The 19,263-nt window shown below is 44.9% G+C and overlaps 1 protein-coding gene across 1 annotated transcript in view; it reads left to right on the top strand.

Annotated features, from left to right (window-relative positions):
* Positions 1–19,263, top strand: part of VAX2 (ventral anterior homeobox 2) — a 29,140-nt gene that overhangs the window by 984 nt on the left and 8,893 nt on the right. The gene's annotated exons all lie outside the window — the stretch shown is intronic.

Below are 19,263 nucleotides of genomic sequence, written 5' to 3' on the forward strand. Positions count from 1 at the left end.
CCCAGCCTTACCTGGCTTCCTCGCCGCGAGGCTGAGGCTACCCCGGCCCCCAAAGCCAGCCTCACGCGAAGCTCTAGGCTCGCCTTTCGCCGGACCCGGGCCTGGCCTAGCGAGGTGGGAGAAGACAGGGAATCCCGGAGTCTTGCCTTCAGCCCGTCCCTAGGCCGTGGTCGGAGCCTGAGGTCTATTTCCGCCATCATCCTGGAGTCCCAGGACCGGGAGACCCAGCGCCTAGAAGAAGCCATTCGAGAGTAACGGCTGCCCCGGCCTGCTCCTCCAACTCGCTCCCGGCTTCCTCCCGCTGCCTTTTTCTTGCCCTTTCTTTTTTGAGCACCTTTTCTGCAAGCCTAAGGGCCTAGAGAGAAATCAGCCAGAGCTGATTTCCTCGGCCACCGCCTAGGGAAGGGAAACCAGCCTGACTGACACTGGCTCGAGCTCGCTCCAGCACCAGGACCCCGAGTTTGTCTGATCTGGGCTGGGCTGTGTGTGAGCTACCCACACACAGACTGGGACACCTTGGCCTGGTCGGGCACAGCCGCTGGGTTTGGGTGGCTCTGGGCAAAGGGGCTAAGGTAGAGCATGGAGGCGGCCCAATGTGAAGTTGACTGTTGACCATCTTGGACGCAGACTCAAGGACCCTGGTCTTCAGAAACCACAGGAAACTCCAGGCCAGGTATGGTCACCCAGCGCTGTTCTGGGTCAGGCTTGTGTCAAAGGACAGGGCATGGGGAGGTGGTCCCCACCCAACAGGTATGTGGACTGTTGGGCACCTAGGATTAAATTAGATCTCATTCCATAGACTGTGGAATGTCCTGGGTACAAGGCGTTAGCAGCCAACTTGGAGCTCCATTAAGGAAATCTGCAGGGCTTCCAGAAACAGAGAAATCAGCCCCCTAAGCCCACACTCCCAAGTTTAGGACCTCAAGTCCCTGCAGGACACTCACCACCTCACACTCCATCTATGGGTAGTCATTTCCTTCTGCCTGGACAATTGTGAGTTCTGTGTCCACCTACCATCCCTTCTGCTCTACTAACTCCACATGTAGATCGAATAGATTTTGTGTATAGATGTCAGTCAAATAACTCCCAGGTGTAGACTCACCAAAGGTAGGAGTAAAAAATTACCCTCCAAGAGACCACCCACTCTAGGAGCAATCCACAGCCAGGAAGAGATGGACCCCCCCACCACTGTATGTGGGGCAGCTTGTGTGCATTGTCAGGTGTACTTTTACAAATGCGTGTAGGCAATACAGCAGTGCCATTACACTTATACAGTATAATGGAAATAGAGCACAGAGGAGGTATTTATGCACCTAAAAGAAATAAAAGGTAAACAGGGCCCTCATAAATCCCTCTGTCCTTTCCATTTAATGACAAGGAGGTTATTACAGGCCTGAGATACCAGGGACATCATTTACCGCTAATCCCTCCTAGCCAGGGTCACCTGTGTCACTCCAGCCCCACTGGGCCCAGGGCGGAGGCTCTGACAGATGAAAGGCCCTGCACTGGTGAAGGGAAGTCTGCAGTGTCTTGGCCCCTGGCTGAATGTCCCTCCAGTATGCTCTAAGCGAAGAGTACATTTTACCCTTGACTTCCAAGGACACATCCTCCCAAAGTACCCTTGGAGGAAACCATAAAAGTGGGAAGGTAGGTGGTTAGCATCTCAGCTGTCAGGTTGCTGGTGGGGTGAAGATTCTGGGAAAGAGGCCCACTCTCTCTGGGTCTTTCTTTCTGTCTCTTTTCCACTCAGCACTTGCTCCCTTGAGGGCTCTACCCCAGGGTAGCAGATCTGCTGGGGGAGTCCCAAGGTGCAGGGGAAGAAAAGGAAAGCCTGGTGCTGGAATTAAGCGAAGTTGGTTTGGAATACAGGCCTTACTACAGCCCTTTGAACTTGAACTAATTTCTCTGCCTCTCCGTGCCCCAGTTTCCTCATCTGTACAAAGAAAGCATAGTGCTTCCCTTCAAGGGCTATGCTAAGGGTCAGAGATGGTGTCTATAAAACTGCAAACAACCAACAGGATCTCCATAAATAAATGTTCCATTGAATGAAAGGGGAGAGAACTCTGAGGAGCCTCAAACTGCTTCAGGCAGTGGGCCTCCTTCCTCAGAGGCCTCCCCAACTGCACCCCCTGGGCCCAGAGGCTGTGTTAAGTGTTGGGAGGTGAACGGCCAAGGGGTCAAGGACCGGCTGATGAAAGGAGGCCCAGTGCCACCTTGCAGACCACACAGTGCGGCCTCCCCAATCCCCTTTGAGGAACCCTCGCTCCACCAATGCCTCACACGCACGTTTCCCTGCCTCTGCAAAATGTGGGTCAGGGAGCCAGGGAGGCGACCTTGCTGCATCGTGCCACACATGGGCACAAACAAGGCCACTGGGATGACGGATGTACACACAACAGGCACCCCACACACCCCACCGGGGGCACAGCTAGGCTTCCACGGGGACTTTAGAGCCGGCTAGGCTGCCGCACACCTCTGCTTGCGCAGCCCGCCCGTTGATTGATGAGGGGAAGGGGTGGGAGATCCTTTTTTTTTTTTTTGCGGTACGCTGGCCCCTCACTGCTGTGGCCTCTCCCGTTGCGGAGCACAGGCTCCGGACGCGCAGGCTCAGCAGCTATGGCTCATGGGCCCAGCCACTCCGCGGCATGTGGGATCCGCCCGGACCGGGGCACGAACCCGCGTCCCCTGCATCGGCAGGCAGACTCTCAACCACTGCACCACCAGGGAAGCCCAAGGGAGATCCTTTTGTTTTATGTTTAGAAAGGACAAGCTGCGGGCAGGTAGCAGATGGAAGGAGAGCCATGGCTCTAAGTTAGCTGCAGCCTTGGGTGCTATGGCTTTTTCGGTTGAGCGGGATCCTTGCGATCAGAAGAGGTGGGATAACTCTCACCCCAAAACTCCCAAACCTCACAGTCTATGCACACTCAGATGCACCTACGTGATTCTCAAATTAATTCAGAGTCGAATTCAACAACCCCTCTGGGTAGAGCCGGGAATGGCTGCCTGCCAGCGTCACCCCACCCGGCAGATGTTATGAACAATGCCTAGCGCTGGTCCCAGCTCACCCAAAGCGTCCCTCTGACCTGCCAGTCTCAAAACCCCAATCGGGCCTCACCAACTCTGTGCTGCCACCTTGGGCTGAGTGGAGCAGGATTTAGAGGCTGCCAGCTGGGCACTCCCACACCTTGAGGCCTACGGCACTCCGGGCTTGGCTCAGCACCCCTCTGTCTGGGAGCAGGGAGACAGGAAAACTGTGGAATCCTTTGACTGAGTGAATGGCTACCCCCCTCACCCCGTAGCACCAACACCCACTAGCGGAAATGCTTTCATCTGGGAGCCTGATGTATGTGACCAGTGGCTGGGGATGTGGGCGGACAAAGGAAGACCAGGGCCTCTGGCTGTGGCTGAACAATTCCCTCTGTGGATGTGGGTTTGGGGCAGGGGGTCATTGAATTTAGTGGGGTGCAGCCCCCTGAGAATCTGAGTGAAGTGCTAGACCCGCGCTGCAGAAATGCATTGGTCGAAACACAGCACAATGGTGTACACCAGGCAGGGCACTGGATGGATGCTGCAGACATGTCTGAGGACGCTGGGCAAGGGGCCAAGTCTTCCAGGGCTTGAGCTAGTAGCAACCCATGGGAACAGACAACCCCCTTCTGCAGCCAGATCTGGGCTCAGCGTTGACCAGCGTCAACGCTGGTTGACGTCGCCTCCCTTTCTACTTGGATTTACAGCAGCCCCTGGACCTAGGAGGACTCCGCCCAGACCTAGCAGTCCTCCCCTGGCAGGTCGTGGCAGCTCCACAAGGGCACACCTGCCATCTTCCTGATGGAGTGTTTTGGCAGTGGAGTCGGTGAGGCAGAGTGTTGTATTGGAAGGAGTACTGGATTGCGAGTCCCAGCACCTGGGCCCTCCAGACACCAGACCTTGGGACTATAGCCTCAGTGTAAGTCTGCTAAGAGAGGAGATAACCCAGGACCAGCCCGCCAGGCAGTGGTTGAAAGATTTAAATGATTCATGCAGGGGATTGCACTTTGGGGTTTTTGGTTTTAGTTTTAGTTTGGGGGCTTGTGGCGGGTATTAGGTTTCTTTTATATTTTCCTGGGATTGTTTTTGTTTTATGTTTATGCCTTGTTTTTGGCAGATGGACCCACATTCTCGGGCGGGTCTGTGCTGGGCCCCTTCATTTTTGCTCTTTATTTTTCTCCTTTATATCCATGCCCCCACCCCACCCCCAACACACACAAGCAGAAGCAGACCTGCAGCCAAATGCATAGTCTTGTTGGTGTGTCTTGCGTGCACCGTTTCATTTTCAGGGAACTGTGCAGGGCGTTTGGCGGTTCCTTGTGTTCTCAGCTCTTGCTGCCGGTGGTCTCTTGAACTCGGGTGCCGGTGGACACGCTGCCGCATCCCGCGCGCGCACACGCACACGCACACCTGGAAGGTCTGAGCTTCCAGGTGGCCCACAGGTGACCCAGCCGGGCAGGGAGGCTGGGACTGCACGTGGGTACTCGGAACTGGAGGGGAGGGAACGGACTGCAGCAGCGTGTGTCCCTGGGACTTTGTACGGTGACATCAAACAGACTGGGTCTCCGCACACTGTGCACCCCCTGTGGCGACAGAGGGCTTCTAAGGCTCCTGTTGGCCCTACGCTGCTCTTTCCTCAATTACGCCGGACTCAAGTCTGGGGCCACAGTAAACAACCCAAGCTCCCTCTCAGTTCGCAGTTTCTTTGATTTGTACTTTAAATGGGCGTGGGGCCGGCGGGGGCGGTATAGGGAAAAGCATGTGAATTTTGCCTTTTATTTCCTGTTTGCTTAATATAAACTAAAGGTCGGCTTGACTCTCCTCGGAAAGCGGGTAGCAGATTGCTCTCAGTGCATCCGCGGTGTTGCGTACCCCAGTTTGAACATCTCTGACAGAGGACGCCGAGGCAGAGTAGGCCTGCCCAGGGATCCCCAGGACCAGGGGTGGTCAGTGAGCTTGGTTTGCCCCCCCACCCCGCGCCCATCCAGGAGGGAGGTTGGAGGGTCTCGGCTAGGGGTGCCGGGGTGGCAGTGCCAGGACCGAATCTGGCCTACAAAGCCGAGGAGTGGGCGGACCCGGAAAAGCCAGGCCTGCGAGCGCGGCCGGGGGGTGGGGGCGACCGTGGGATGCTGCTTGCCACCCCTCCCCCCAGGCCCAGTAAAATCCCCCGAACCAACTCTCCCACGTTCTCCCATGATCTTGCCCTTCGCTTGCTAGTTGATTTCATTCCACAAACATTAATGAGTACCCACTACGTGCCAGACCGACCCGGTGGGGCTGCTGGTGCTCAGCTTACCAACCGAGAGACTGCTTCGCAAGCGGGGACTTGCCGGGGTCCTGACCCGCCCCGGCGGCGGGGCCCGGGTGGCGAGGGAGCGATGTCGGCGCTAAACTCAAGGGAAGCGGGCGCCGGAGCCCGGTTCCCTTGATGCCCCGCGGGGACCACGAAGGAGGTAGTCACCGCACTCGCCAAACCCACGCCATCTCCCCAGACGCGTTCAGTAGGCACTCAGTAAATATTTGCCTAACGAATGAGAGGAGGCGAAACCATCCCCATCTCGTGTTTCACTAGGTAGGAGGCCGCAACACCCCTCCCTGGGAAGAACATCTGTTGTGAAGAGACCTCCTTATTTTTTGACGTTACAAAGTCGTTCCTTACATGAAATGGTGATGATGCCAGAGCCCAGAATAATTGTTAAAATATAAAGTTGACGACGCCATATTTCTGGAATTTTGTGCAATCCTCAACTTGGGAACCACTAAACTACAGAACCTGAAAAAGCTCAAATATGGTTTCTTTTGCTGGTTCCTTGGATCAGGCCGAGGGAAGCACAGGGCCGAAAGGGCGGTAGTGAGGCTCCCGGCTCTCTGCAGCTGCTTAGGGTGAGGTTCCACCCGCAAGGCCAACCAGGTAAATAACTAGATAAATCCGCACTCCTCCTCCCCGCCCAATTCACACGTCTCCAGTCCTCTGTTGGAGCTTGAAATAACCGGGTATTTAAAGTCACGGTTTGTTCTGTGTTTTGCTTGTCACGCCGCCCACGGCGGAGCTGCGGGGAACCAGGGAGCGGCGGGTGGAGGACCCCCCGCGAGGAATGTTAAGGCCACGCTCACGATGTAGACCGGAAGATAGAGAAATTAAATTCAAAAAGTAATACGTGCTCAAGGTAAAAACAAACAAACCGAAGTGGTAGAAGCCAGCATTCCCAGTTTGAGGTGTGTTTCAGGAGATTTCCTCACTCTCCTATACAGACAGTAGCGAAAGCGGAATCATATTACGTAAGCTGTCTTTCGACTTAACCTGTTAAGAATAATTCAGTCCGCAGGGGTCATCTCTTTGGCCCATTTCACACAGTTCCGTGACTGTACAGTACTACTCTGGTGGGGGAATGCCGGATTCTCCTATCCTCTGGGAGGATGTTCCTGTTATTTTTCCCTGGTACAGTGAAGCATTGTTTGTAATTGTGAAAAAGTAGAACCAACCTAAATATCCATCAACAAGGGACTGGTTAAATTAAATTTTATTATATCTGCTTAATGCAGTACTATGCAGTGGTTAGAGCACTTCTAGCTACAAAGATATTTATGAAATAAATTTTATAAAATAAAAAGACTAATTTACAAAAAAAATCTTACTTTTGTAATATATAACTTACATATTTATGCTTTTCAATTACTAGGGAAGGTCTGGGAGATTGCAAAATGAGCTCCCAATGCCTGGGTCTTTGCCCCCTTGAGTGTTTCCAAAGGATAAATTCCTAGCAGTGGAATTGCTGCTAGGAAACCTTTTGAAAGGTTTACACACACTAAAAAAATTTTAAATGTGTTTCTTTTAATTTTAAAATATTAATTATATCGTTTGATTCAAACATCAAAAAGTTGTTTTAGGGCTTCCCTGGTGGCGCAGTGGTTGAGAGTCCGCCTGCCGATGCAGGGGACACGGGTTCATGCCCCGGTCCGGGAAGATCCCACATGCCGAAGAGCGGCTGGGCCCGTGAGCCATGGGCATCGGGAGCCTGCGCTCCGCAATGGGAGAGGCCACAACAGTGAGAGGCCAGCCTACCACCAAAAAAAAAAAAAAAAAAAATGTTGTTTTAAGCACACAGTGAAAAATCTCTCTCCCATCCGTGTCCCCCATCCTTCAGTTCCCACCCGGCTCAAAGGCAGCCATTATTTACTGCTTTTCAATATGTTCTTCGGAATAATTTCTATGCTTATGCAAGTCAGTGCAGCTATATGGCCTTTTTATCCTTTTGTTTTTTACTCATATGGAGACATCTCTATATATTTTTCTGCACCTTGTTATTTTCACTTACCAGTGTATCTTGGGATGTTAAGAACTTCTTAGTTCTTAGTTAGTTTTTTAGTTAGTTTTTTTTACAGATGCATAGTATTCCATTTATAGAGACTGGATAGACCATAATGTATATTATATAACCTGTGCCCTAATGGCAGACATTTAGCTTTTTTCTTATCTTCTGTTATTATATACAATGCTGCAATAAATAAGCTTGTTCCTTGGTCATTTCCACATGTGTGGGTATACCTGTCAGAGAAGTTCCTGAAAGTAGGTTACTGGGTCAAAGACTATCTGTATTTGTAATTTGAAAGACAATGCCCAGGAGCCCTCCATAAGATGGTACCCACCCACTGCCCAGCAATGCCTGAAAGTGCTTGTATCCCCAAATCTTGCTATCACAGTTTACACTTTATATCTCGATAGATGTTAAATTGTTCTTCTAGGGGAAAAAAGTATTTAGCAATTTATACCCCCGCCTTTGCCCTTTCCCCATATTGGACATTGTATATCTTACATACCTTTGCTAAGAAGTACCTCACTGACATTTTAATTTTTATTTCTTTGATTATTAGTGAAGTTGAGCATTTTTTCATTTTTTTTGGCCAGTTGTATTTCTTCTGCTATCTATTAATTCATTTCATTTGACCATTTTAATTTTCAAATATTCCTTTCCTTACTGATTTGTAGAAATTCTGTACTATGGACAGTAGCTCATTGCTTTCAATATATGTTGCAGTTTTTTTTAGTTTATAAATTGTTCTCTAATTTTGTTTCTGATGTCTTTTGTTTTCTGAAATACAAAATATCTTTCTAATTACAAAACCAATCTGTGCTGTTTTGCTGTATCATGTAAAAATGGAAAGTTCTTCATTTCCTCCACATAATACACTTCTACTCCCAATATGCAATCTCCCAAACTTTCCCTAGTAATTGGAAAACATAAATATGTAAATTATATATTACAAAAGTGAGAGTTTTGGCAAACTGCTTTTCTTCATTTAATAAACATTCATTTGATAAATATATTTCTATCTAGAACTGCCTCATTATTTTTAACAGCTGCATAGTACTACATTATGCAGATATAATAAACTTTTATTTAACCAGTCCCTTGTTGATGGATATTTACGTTGGTTCTATTTTTTCACACTTACAATGTTTCAGTGAACATCTTTGTATCCTAATTTGAACAGATTTTTAAAAATTAATTTATTTATTTATTTATTTATTTGTTTGTTTATTTATGGCTGTGTTGGGTCTTCGTTTCTGTGCGAGGGCTTTCTCTAGTTGCGGCAAGCGGGGGCCACTCTTCATCGCGGTACGCGGGCCTCTCACTATCGCGGCCTCTCTTGTTTCAGAGCACAGGCTCCAGATGCGCAGGCTCAGTAGTTGTGGCTCACGGGCCTAGTTGCTCCGCGGCATGTGGGATCTTCCCAGACCAGGGCTCGAACCCGTGTCTCCTGCATTGGCAGGCAGATTCTCAACCACTGCGCCACCAGGGAAGCCCCAGATTTTTTTAAAGTCTCATTTATGAGACAATGTGAAAAATATGTAAACAGGTGAGACATTTTATTATATTAAGGAATGGTTGTTAATGTTTCTAATAGTGACAATAGTATTGTGATTGCTTTTTTAAAGGAGTCTTTAGAGATACGTATAAAAATGTTTCTGGATGAAATGATATGATGTCTGGGATTTGCTTAAAATTACAGGGATATAGAAGAAATAGGATTGTTCCTGAGTTTATAATTGTTGAAGCTGAGGGATAGGTATATCAGAATTCATTATACTATTCTCTCTCTTTTTTTTTTAATTTATTTATTTTATTTATTTATTTTTGGCTGCTTTGGGTCTTTGTTGCTGTGCACAGGTTTTCCCTAGTTGCAGCGAGTGGGAACTACTCTTCCTTGCAGTGCGCAGGCTTCTCATTACACTGGCTTCTTTTTTGTTGCGGGGCATGGGCTCCAGGCGCGCGGGCTTCCGTAGTTGCAGCACACGGGCTCAGTAGTCCACGGGCTCAGGAGTTGTGGCTCGCGGGCTCTAGAGCACAGGCTTATTAGTTGTGGCGCACGGACTTAGTTGCTCCGCGGCATGTGGGATCTTCCCGGACCAGGGCTCAAACCCGTGTCCCCTGCATTGGCAGGCGGATTCTTAACCACTGCGCCACCAGGGAAGCCCATACTATTCTCTCTTATTTTGTATGTTTGAAATTTCTCATGATAAAAATTTTAAAATAATAAACATCATTTCACATATGTCTGGTATGCATATAATTACAGGATAAAGTCCTAGAAGTGAAATTTTAAAATACAAGTATATATGCTTAAAACTGTGATTGTTATTTCTAAATGCCAAAAATGTACAAATTTATACTACCAGAAATTGTGTATAAATGTGCCATTTCTCCACATCCTCCCAACCCAGGATATACTCAATCTTTTAGAGTAAAATCTTTTCAAGTGAAAAAAATATCTTATTTTATTTGGCATTTTAATTACTAGTGAGGTTAAACATATTTTAAATATATAAACATTTTAAATATACTTAAAATACTTAAACATATTTAAAATATACTTATTTTTCATTTTTATTTCCTCTTCTGTGAATTTTTCATTCGTATACTTAGCCATTTCTCTATTGGTTTGCTCATTATTTTCTTATAGTAGTAAACATTATTTATACATATTTATATATCAATATATGTTATATAAATATACTTAGGTAAACATATAACATATATGTAACATGTAAACATACATATACATATTTTAAAATATTTTATAGATGGGAAATGATCCACCCGTGTCCCTTGCATCGGCAGGCGGACCCTCAACCACTGCACCACCAGGGAAGCCCGAAATAATCCCTTTCTCTGTGACGTGTTGCAAACATCCCCAGATCTTTTTCTTTTTCTTTTCTTTTTTTTTTTTTTTTTTTTTGACTTTGCTGTGAGTTGGGGGGTTTTCTGAACTCAAATTTAAACTTTAATCACATCTAATGGTCATTTCCTTTTGGGCTTCTACATTTTAATTAATTTATTTATTTTTGCTGTGTTGGGTCTTCGTTTCTGTGCGAGGGCTTTCTCTAGTTGTGGCAAGCGGGGGCTACTCTTCATCACGGTGCGCGGGCCTCTCACTATCGTGGCCTCTCTTGTTGCGGAGCACAAGCTCCAGACGCACAGGCTCAGTAGTTTTGGCTCACGGGCCTAGTGGCTCCGCGGCATGTGGGATCCTCCCAGACCAGGGCTCGAACCCGTGTCCCCTGCATCAGCAGGCAGATTCTCAACCACTGTACCACAAGGGAAGCCCCTACATTTTAGTTTTCAACTAGAAAGTTCTTCTCCAACAAAAGGTAACAATATTATATATATTATATATAATGTATATGTTATATATATTTATAATACAATACTCTTAAATTTTGTTACAAAATATTCAGTATGCATTACATTTTTTTGAGTTTATAATTTATCTTTTATTTTTCTTTCTAATGTCTCTTCATTTTTGAAGTATAAAATATCCATTTTTAAAATTTTTTATTTTATATTGGAGTATAGTTGATTAACAATGTGTTAGTTTCAGGTGTTCAGCAAAGTGATTCAGTTATACACATACATGTATCTATTCTTCTTCAAATTATTTTCCCGTTTAGGTTGTTACATAATATTGAGCATGGGCTTCCCTGGTGGTGCAGTGGTTGAGAGTCCGCCTGCCGATGCAGGGGACACGGGTTCGTGCCCCGGTCCGGGAAGATCCCACATGCCGCGGAGCGGCTGGGCCCATGAGCCATGGCCGCTGAGCCTGCGCGTCTGGAGCCTGTGCTCCGCAACGGGAGAGGCCACAACAGTGAGAGGCCCGCATAACGCAAAAAATATATATATATATATTGAGCAGATATTAGGGAGTTTGGGATTGACATGTACACGCTGCTATATTTAAAATGGATAACCAACAAGGACCTACTGTATAGCACAGGGAACTCTGCTCAGTATTGTGTAAAATACCCTGTTAATTACAAAACCAATCCATGCTGAAATCATGTGAAAGTTGAAAATTTTTCATTTCTCTCACACGATACACTTCCACTCCCAAGATGTAACCTCCCAAACTTTCCCTAGTAATTGAAAAACACAAATATGTAAGTTATATATTACAAAGGTGGGATATTTTTGCACACTACTAAAATAGTCTGTTCACAGAGTGTGATAGTCTTTGCAACAAACCAAATGATAAAGAAGTGCATTAAGTAAGATGGGAGAAATCTTCTCTCCCTGACCAGCTCCCACTCCACAGAGCAAACAGAAAAGAGAGGTGTTCAACCTGCCAGACTTAATTCTATGTAGGTACAAGCACGCATACACACAAAGTTTAGTTTTACCTTTTGTTCTTTATAAAACTGGGTTTGTACAAATGTACTTGTTGTTTTCATGTAGCAGGATTTAATGGACATCCATTCAGGTCAGTATATGAAGATGTACCTCATTCTTGTTAATGTCTACATACCAGCCTGTTGATAAACATTCAGCTTTTTCCTTTTTTTTTTTTCCTCTTACAAACTGCTACAAACAGTGAGTCTATCTTTATGAAAGTATACCAATATTTCTCTGGGATAGAAACCTCTATAAAATTTCTGAAACAAAGGAACTATGCATTTTTTTAATTTAGCTAGGCATTGTGAAATTACCCTCCAAGAAAAGCTTATTTTGTATTAATTTGTATTCTCACCAATAGAGCTTGAGAAAACCTATTTTCCCTCACCTTTGCCAGCACAACTTTCCCAGCCTGATAGATAAAATATGATATCTGAAAAAAAATTTATCTCATTGCTGTTCTAACTTTCATTTTCTCTAAGTCCCTCTGAGCTTGAGTATTTTTTCATATATTTTAGCCGTTAGTATTTCTTCTCCTCTGAATAACCCTTTCATTTAATTTGTTAAGTTTCCCACTGGACTGCTTGACTTTATTTATTAGACTATAGAGGCTGTGTGTGTACTAGACATTAAGACTGTTATGCATGTATTATTAACATTTTCTCCCAATCTGTCACTTGTCTTTTAACTGTCTCTCATCCTGCAGAAGATTTTATTTCTAGGTACTCAAAGCTGCCATTTATTTTTTTTAATTCTTCAGAGTTTTTATTCCATTTTTAGAGCTTTGTTTTTTACATCTAAAGTTTTAATCCATCTTGTGTATATTTTTGCATGCAGTGTGAGATAAATTACTTTATTCCAGATAATGAGCTAATCATCCAAAAGCCAGGTCTTTAATAATCTTGTCTTTCCTCCAACTAATTTGAAATATCTTTATAATATACCAATTCCTCATATAGGCATGGATTTGTTTCATACCTCTTGTGTCATCATCATACCATTTTAGTTGCTGTAGATATGTAATATATTTTTCTGTAATGGTAATACAAGTATTCTCTCCTCATTCTTTACATTTTTTTCTCAACTATTCTTCCATTTTAAATTTTCCCAATAAACTTGAGAATGAATATTTTATCAGGAATTTTTATAATGATCACATTATGTTTGTTAAGGCAGGAAGGACCTTGTCACACTTAAAAATCAGCACAGGACTTCCCTGGTGGCACAGTGGTTAAGAATCCGCCTGCCAATGCTGGGGACACGGGTTCGAGCCCTGGTCTGGGAAGGTCCCACATGCCACAGAGCAACTAAGCCCATGCGCCACAACTACTGACCTGTGCTCTAGAACCCGTGAGTCACAACTAGTGAGCCCGTGTGCTGCAACTACTGGAACCCATGCACCTAGATCCCGTGCTCCGCAACAAGAGAAGCCACTGCAACGAGAAGCCTGCGCACCTCAACAAAGAGTAGCCCCGCTCCTTGCAAATAGAGAAAGCCCATGCACATCAACGAAGACCCAATGCAGCCAAAAAAAAAAAAAATCAGCATGTTAACAGCTTATCATGCAAAGGAACTACCTGGGTGCTACCTGCATGAAGTCGGGTAGGACTTTGAGGGGGTCTATTGGGAGAGGTAGGTGGAGAGGGTAATTTTTGGTCCTAGAGGTCAAGAGCATTAGCTATCTATTATCAAGCAGGGGTCATCACCTCTCCCATGGCAAAGGCTCTTTGGATGGAACTCACTCTCCTCTGTACCCCTAGGGCTCACCTCTCTTTGAGGAGATCTGAAGGACAGCAAAACTCAGCCTTCATTCCAGTTAGACTCATGCATTTCACCCTAACAAGACTCTACCCACAAAGAGGCTCTGCAGTTAAGCTGCCCCTCCTTCCCAGTGCTTCCCCCACAACCCCACCTAGAAAAGGAACAATTCCAGGAAGGGGGCTCTGTCAGTAGGACGGACTAGATTTTGCTGCAGAGACAAACTAAAACTTCAGAGGTTTAAGAAAACACAAGTATATTTCGAACTCACTTGATAAGTAGATCACAAGTGGCCAGGGGCTGGTCTTGGTACTCAGAAACCCAAGCTCCAGCTTGGCTCCTGCCTCTATGACCATCACAGTAGGGGGAAGGCGGTGTGGCAAATCATGAACCAGCTTTTGACATGTTCTCCTGAAAGTGCCCGCATCCTTTCCTCTTGACTAAAACAAATCATTTGGCCACATCTGATTGCAAAGGGCAGAAAATTAGTGCAACCCTACCATGTGCCTGGAAGGAGTTGGAAACACTGGCAAACAGCATTCATGGCTTATACATTAACACGACTTTGATGAGTGCCCTTCTCTGCCACTCCTGGCTAAAATAGCAAATACAAAAACACACGCTATGACTCTTTTTATTTTTGGCTGCGTCGGGTCTTCGTTGCTGCGCTCGGGCTTTCTCTAGTTGTGGTGAGCGGGGGCTACTCTTCGTTGCGGTGCTCAGGTTCTAGGAGCACGTGCTTTGGTAGTTGCAGCACACAGGCTTAGTAGTTGTGGCTCACAGGCTCTAGAGCGCAGGCTCAGTAGTTGTGGCACACCGGCTTATTTGCTCTGCGACATTTGGGATCTTCCCTGACCAGGGATCAAACCCACATCCCCTGCATTGGCAGGTGGATTCTTAACCACTGCGCCACCAGAGAAGTCCCACACACTATGACTCTTGTATGTTAGCTATTTGGAGAGGGTCAGTAATATCCCCTTATTTTGTTTTATTTTCTTCACAGCATTTATCAGTACCTTTCATATTAGTTTTTAAATGTATTATCTGCCTTTCTCCCTAACACAAGCTCTATGGGAACAGGGACCTTGTCAATTTTGCTCATTTCTATATCCACAGACCTGAGAATACTATTTGGCACATAGTTGGCGCTTATTAAATTTATATTGAATGGTTGAATAGACACAGTTGTTTTATTTACATAAATGGGGTAGTACTACTTACTTTCTTTCACTTAATGTCAGTTCATATAGATATTGCCTCATTCTTTTAAATTGCTACATGGTATTTTATAAAATATGAATGGTATGAATGTACCATAGTTTGTTCAGCCATTTCCCTTACAGGGAACACTCAGGATGCTTTCGAATTTTCAACATTTTGAACAATGCTGCAGCAAACATCCTTATATATACCTTGGAGCACATGAGCCTGTGCTTTTCTGGATAAATACCTACTAAAATAAAATTGCTGGGGCAGTAGTTGTGTGCATCTTTAAACTTGACAAATGCAGCCTTAAACGTTGTGACAATTTATGGTTCTACCAGCAGTGAATGGGAGTGTGGATTCTCCAACAGTGTATCATTGCTTTATTTATCATCTGCTAATGTCTTTCCAATCTTAAGGGGGATAAATGATTATCCATTGTTGCTTGAACTTGCATTATCCTGATTACTGTGAAGCTGTGCTCATCTTTTCATATATTTATTGGCCATTTGGATATCTTTTCTGTGAATGGCTCACATAAATTACTTGACCATTTTTTTCTGTTAGACTATTGCCCTTTTTAAAAAAATTGTGTATTCATAATTGCATTTTATATATTCTGGATATTATTTCTTTGCCTTTTAAAAAAAGATTTTCTTCAATCCTGTCTTTCGTATTTTATCTTGGTTTTGGTGCCTTTGTCATACAAAAGTTTTTAGCTTTAATGTAGTCAAATACATCCTTTATTTTTCCTTTACAGTCCAGGTTTGCATTTTGCTTGGAAAGCTCTTCCCAAGCTTAGGATTCTAAAAATAGCCTCCTACATTTTCTGTTAATCCCTTTATCATATTATACTCTATGATTTGCTCTCTAATCCATTTGAAACATTGTTCTTTATGGTGTGAGATGTGAAGTTAACTTGATTTTATTCCAAACGGATAATTTATGGTCATCAATCTACTTAACTCCACTGATAGACTAGACCAACCTGTCCGCATATAGAATGTTCCCTTTATCATAAACTCTGCCACTAAATGTACATGGCTCTATTGTGTATTCCTTATTCCATTTTGTTTCCCAATATTCAGTTATTTGAATACCAACTTTACCATTTCTATTATATCCATGTTTCATTTATTTACTTAATATTTTAGCATAATATATTTTAAAATGAAATACCTACTAAGCATATAAAATCATAGGTTTAAATTTTTTCTAGTAAACCGTAAAATAAGTGCATATCTTTTGAAATGACAAAGGTTTATTTATGTACCATTTTAAATCATCTTACAAACCACAAGTGAAATGCAAAGGCATTTGGGGAAACACTATTATATTCTTTCCACTAATGGATTTGTCAGTTTCTGTGACAAAACATCATTCTAGCTTCATGGCATGTTTTGTTGTTGTTGTTGTTGTTGTTAATGTTTTATTTTGAAATCGCTGGAGAATCACAAGAAGTTGCAAAAATGGTAGGGAAATCCCATGTGTCTACAACCTAGCTTCTCACAATGGTGACATCCTATATAACTACAATAATGATCAAAATCTGGAAATTGACATTAGTACAATGTAATTAACTAGACCACTGACCTTCAGATTTCACCCATTTTTTGCATACACTTTTTTTTTTTTTTTTTTTGGGGGGTTATGCGGGCCTCCCTCTGTTGTGGCCTCTCCCGTTGCGGAGCACAGGCTCCGGACGCGCAGGCTCAGCGGCCATGGCTCACGGGCCCAGCCGCTCCGCAGCATGTGGGATCCTCCCAGACCGGGGCGCGAACCCGGTTCCCCTGCATCGGCAGGCGGACGCGCAACCACTGCGCCACCAGGGAAGCCCTGCATACACTTTTTTCTTTGTATATAGTGCTATGACATTTTATCACAGTTATAGATCCATATAACCACCACCCCAATCAAGATACAGAACTGTTCTGTCACCACCAAGAAACCCCTATATAGTCACAGCCTCCCTTCCCTAACCTCTGGCAAGCACAGATCTGTTCTCCACCTCTGTAACTTTGTCATTTTGATAATGTAATATAAATGGAATCATACAGTACATAATCTGAAGGACTGCCTTGGTATTTTTCACTCAGTATAATTTCCCTGGAGATGTATCCAATTTGCTGTGTCTATCAGTAGTCATTGTTGTACCACGGTTTGTTTATCCATTCACCTGTTGAAGGACATCTGGATTGTTTCCATTTGGGAGCTACCACAAATAACGCTACTATGAATACCTCCGTGTAGGTTTTGATGTGAACCTAAGATTTCGTTTCTCTGGGATAAATGCCCAGGAATGAGGTCACGGGGTGGTTAATATAAGTTAAACTGCTAGGTCAGTTTCCAGAGTGGCTGCACCATTTTACATTCCCACCAGCAATGAATGAGAGATCTAGTTTCTTGGCATCCTCACCAGCCTTTTGGCACCCTTTTTTTTTAAAATTGAGATGCAATTCACGTAACATAAAACTTGACTTTTTTTTTTTTTTTTGGCTGTGTTGGGTCTTCGTTGCTGCATGCAGGCTTTCTCCCATTGCGGAGAGCGGGGGCTACTCTTCACTGCGGTTTTTCACTCAGTATAATTTCCCTGGAGATGTATCCAATTTGCTGTGTCTATCAATAGTCATTGTTGTACCACGGTTTGTTTATCCATTCACCTGTTGAGGGACATCTGGATTGTTTCCATTTGGGAGCTACCACAAATAACGCTACTATGAATATCTCCGTGTAGGTTTTGATGTGAACCTAAGATTTCGTTTCTCTAGAACGATGAAGGAGTGGTGTCCTGGCAGCCAAGTAAGTGCAACAGGTGTTTCAGGATGAAAAGAGCGATCCACTGTGTCAGTAAAATGAGGACAAAGAAGTGACCACTGGATTTGACAACATGCAGGTTACTAATGATCTTTCAAAAAATGGGTTTTGATGGATGGGGATGGAAACCTGATTAGAATGGGAGAAGTGAAGATAGCAAATGAAAACACCAAGACAAAAAACTCTTTCAATGAACTTTGTCTGAAGGGAGCAGAGAAATAGAGTAGTAGCCAGAAATAGATGTGAAATCAAGGGGAGTTTTTTGTTTTTTTTTTGGTGGTATGCGGGCCTCCCTCTGTTGTGGCCTCTCCCGTTGCGGAGCACAGGCTCCGGACGCGCAGGCTCAGCGGCCATGGCTCACGGGCCCAGCCGCTCCGCAGCATGTGGGATCCTCCCAGACCGGGGCGCGAACCCGGTTCCCCTGCATCGGCAGGCGGACGCGCAACCACTGCGCCACCAGGGAAGCCCTGCATACACTTTTTTCTTTGTATATAGTGCTATGACATTTTATCACAGTTATAGATCCATATAACCACCACCCCAATCAAGATACAGAACTGTTCTGTCACCACCAAGAAACCCCTATATAGTCACAGCCTCCCTTCCCTAACCTCTGGCAAGCACAGATCTGTTCTCCACCTCTGTAACTTTGTCATTTTGATAATGTAATATAAATGGAATCATACAGTACATAATCTGAAGGACTGCCTTGGTATTTTTCACTCAGTATAATTTCCCTGGAGATGTATCCAATTTGCTGTGTCTATCAATAGTCATTGTTGTACCACGGTTTGTTTATCCATTCACCTGTTGAGGGACATCTGGATTGTTTCCATTTGGGAGCTACCACAAATAACGCTACTATGAATATCTCCGTGTAGGTTTTGATGTGAACCTAAGATTTCGTTTCTCTGGGATAAATGCCCAGGAATGAGGTCACGGGGTGGTTAATATAAGTTAAACTGCTAGGTCAGTTTCCAGAGTGGCTGCACCATTTTACATTCCCACCAGCAATGAATGAGAGATCTAGTTTCTTGGCATCCTCACCAGCCTTTTGGCACCCTTTTTTTTTAAAATTGAGATGCAATTCACGTAACATAAAACTTGACTTTTTTTTTTTTTTTTGGCTGTGTTGGGTCTTCGTTGCTGCATGCAGGCTTTCTCCCATTGCGGAGAGCGGGGGCTACTCTTCACTGCGGTGTGTGGGCTTCTCATTGCAGTGGCTTCTCTTGTTGCAGAGCATGGGCTCTAGGCGCACAGGCTTCAGTAGTTGTGGTGCACGGACTTCAGTGGTTGTGGCGCACGGGCTTAGTTGCTCCATGGCATGTGGGATCTTCCCGGACCAGGGCTCGAACCCCTGTACCTTGCATTGGCAGGCAGATTCTTAACCACTGCGCCATCAGGGAAGTCCCTCAGTCTTTTAATTTTTGCTACTCTGATATGTATTTCTCCTGGTTTTCATTTGTTTTCCCCTAATGGCTAGTGATGTTGAACATCCTTTCATGTGCTGATTTCTAGGGCCTGTTTGGATATCTGGGGACCAGTCTGAGGTGCCTTTGTTCCATGCTCCTGCCTCTCCTGGCCCTGAGGAGGAGGGCTGCCCTTGGCTGCTCCCCGAGGCAGGAATGCTCCTCTTAGCTCCTCTACAAAGAGGAAAGGTGGGGAGGTCCTATATGGTTTGACCTCAGTGGTCAGGAGCACAGGCTCAGAGGTTCAGGTGGGCTCCAGGAGGCTTACCCGGAAGAGGATATGAAGCTTCCAGCATCACGTATGACACCCCTCACCCTGTCTC

Source organism: Physeter macrocephalus, chromosome 12, assembly GCF_002837175.3.
Source record: "Physeter macrocephalus isolate SW-GA chromosome 12, ASM283717v5, whole genome shotgun sequence".
NCBI lineage: Eukaryota > Metazoa > Chordata > Mammalia > Artiodactyla > Physeteridae > Physeter > Physeter macrocephalus.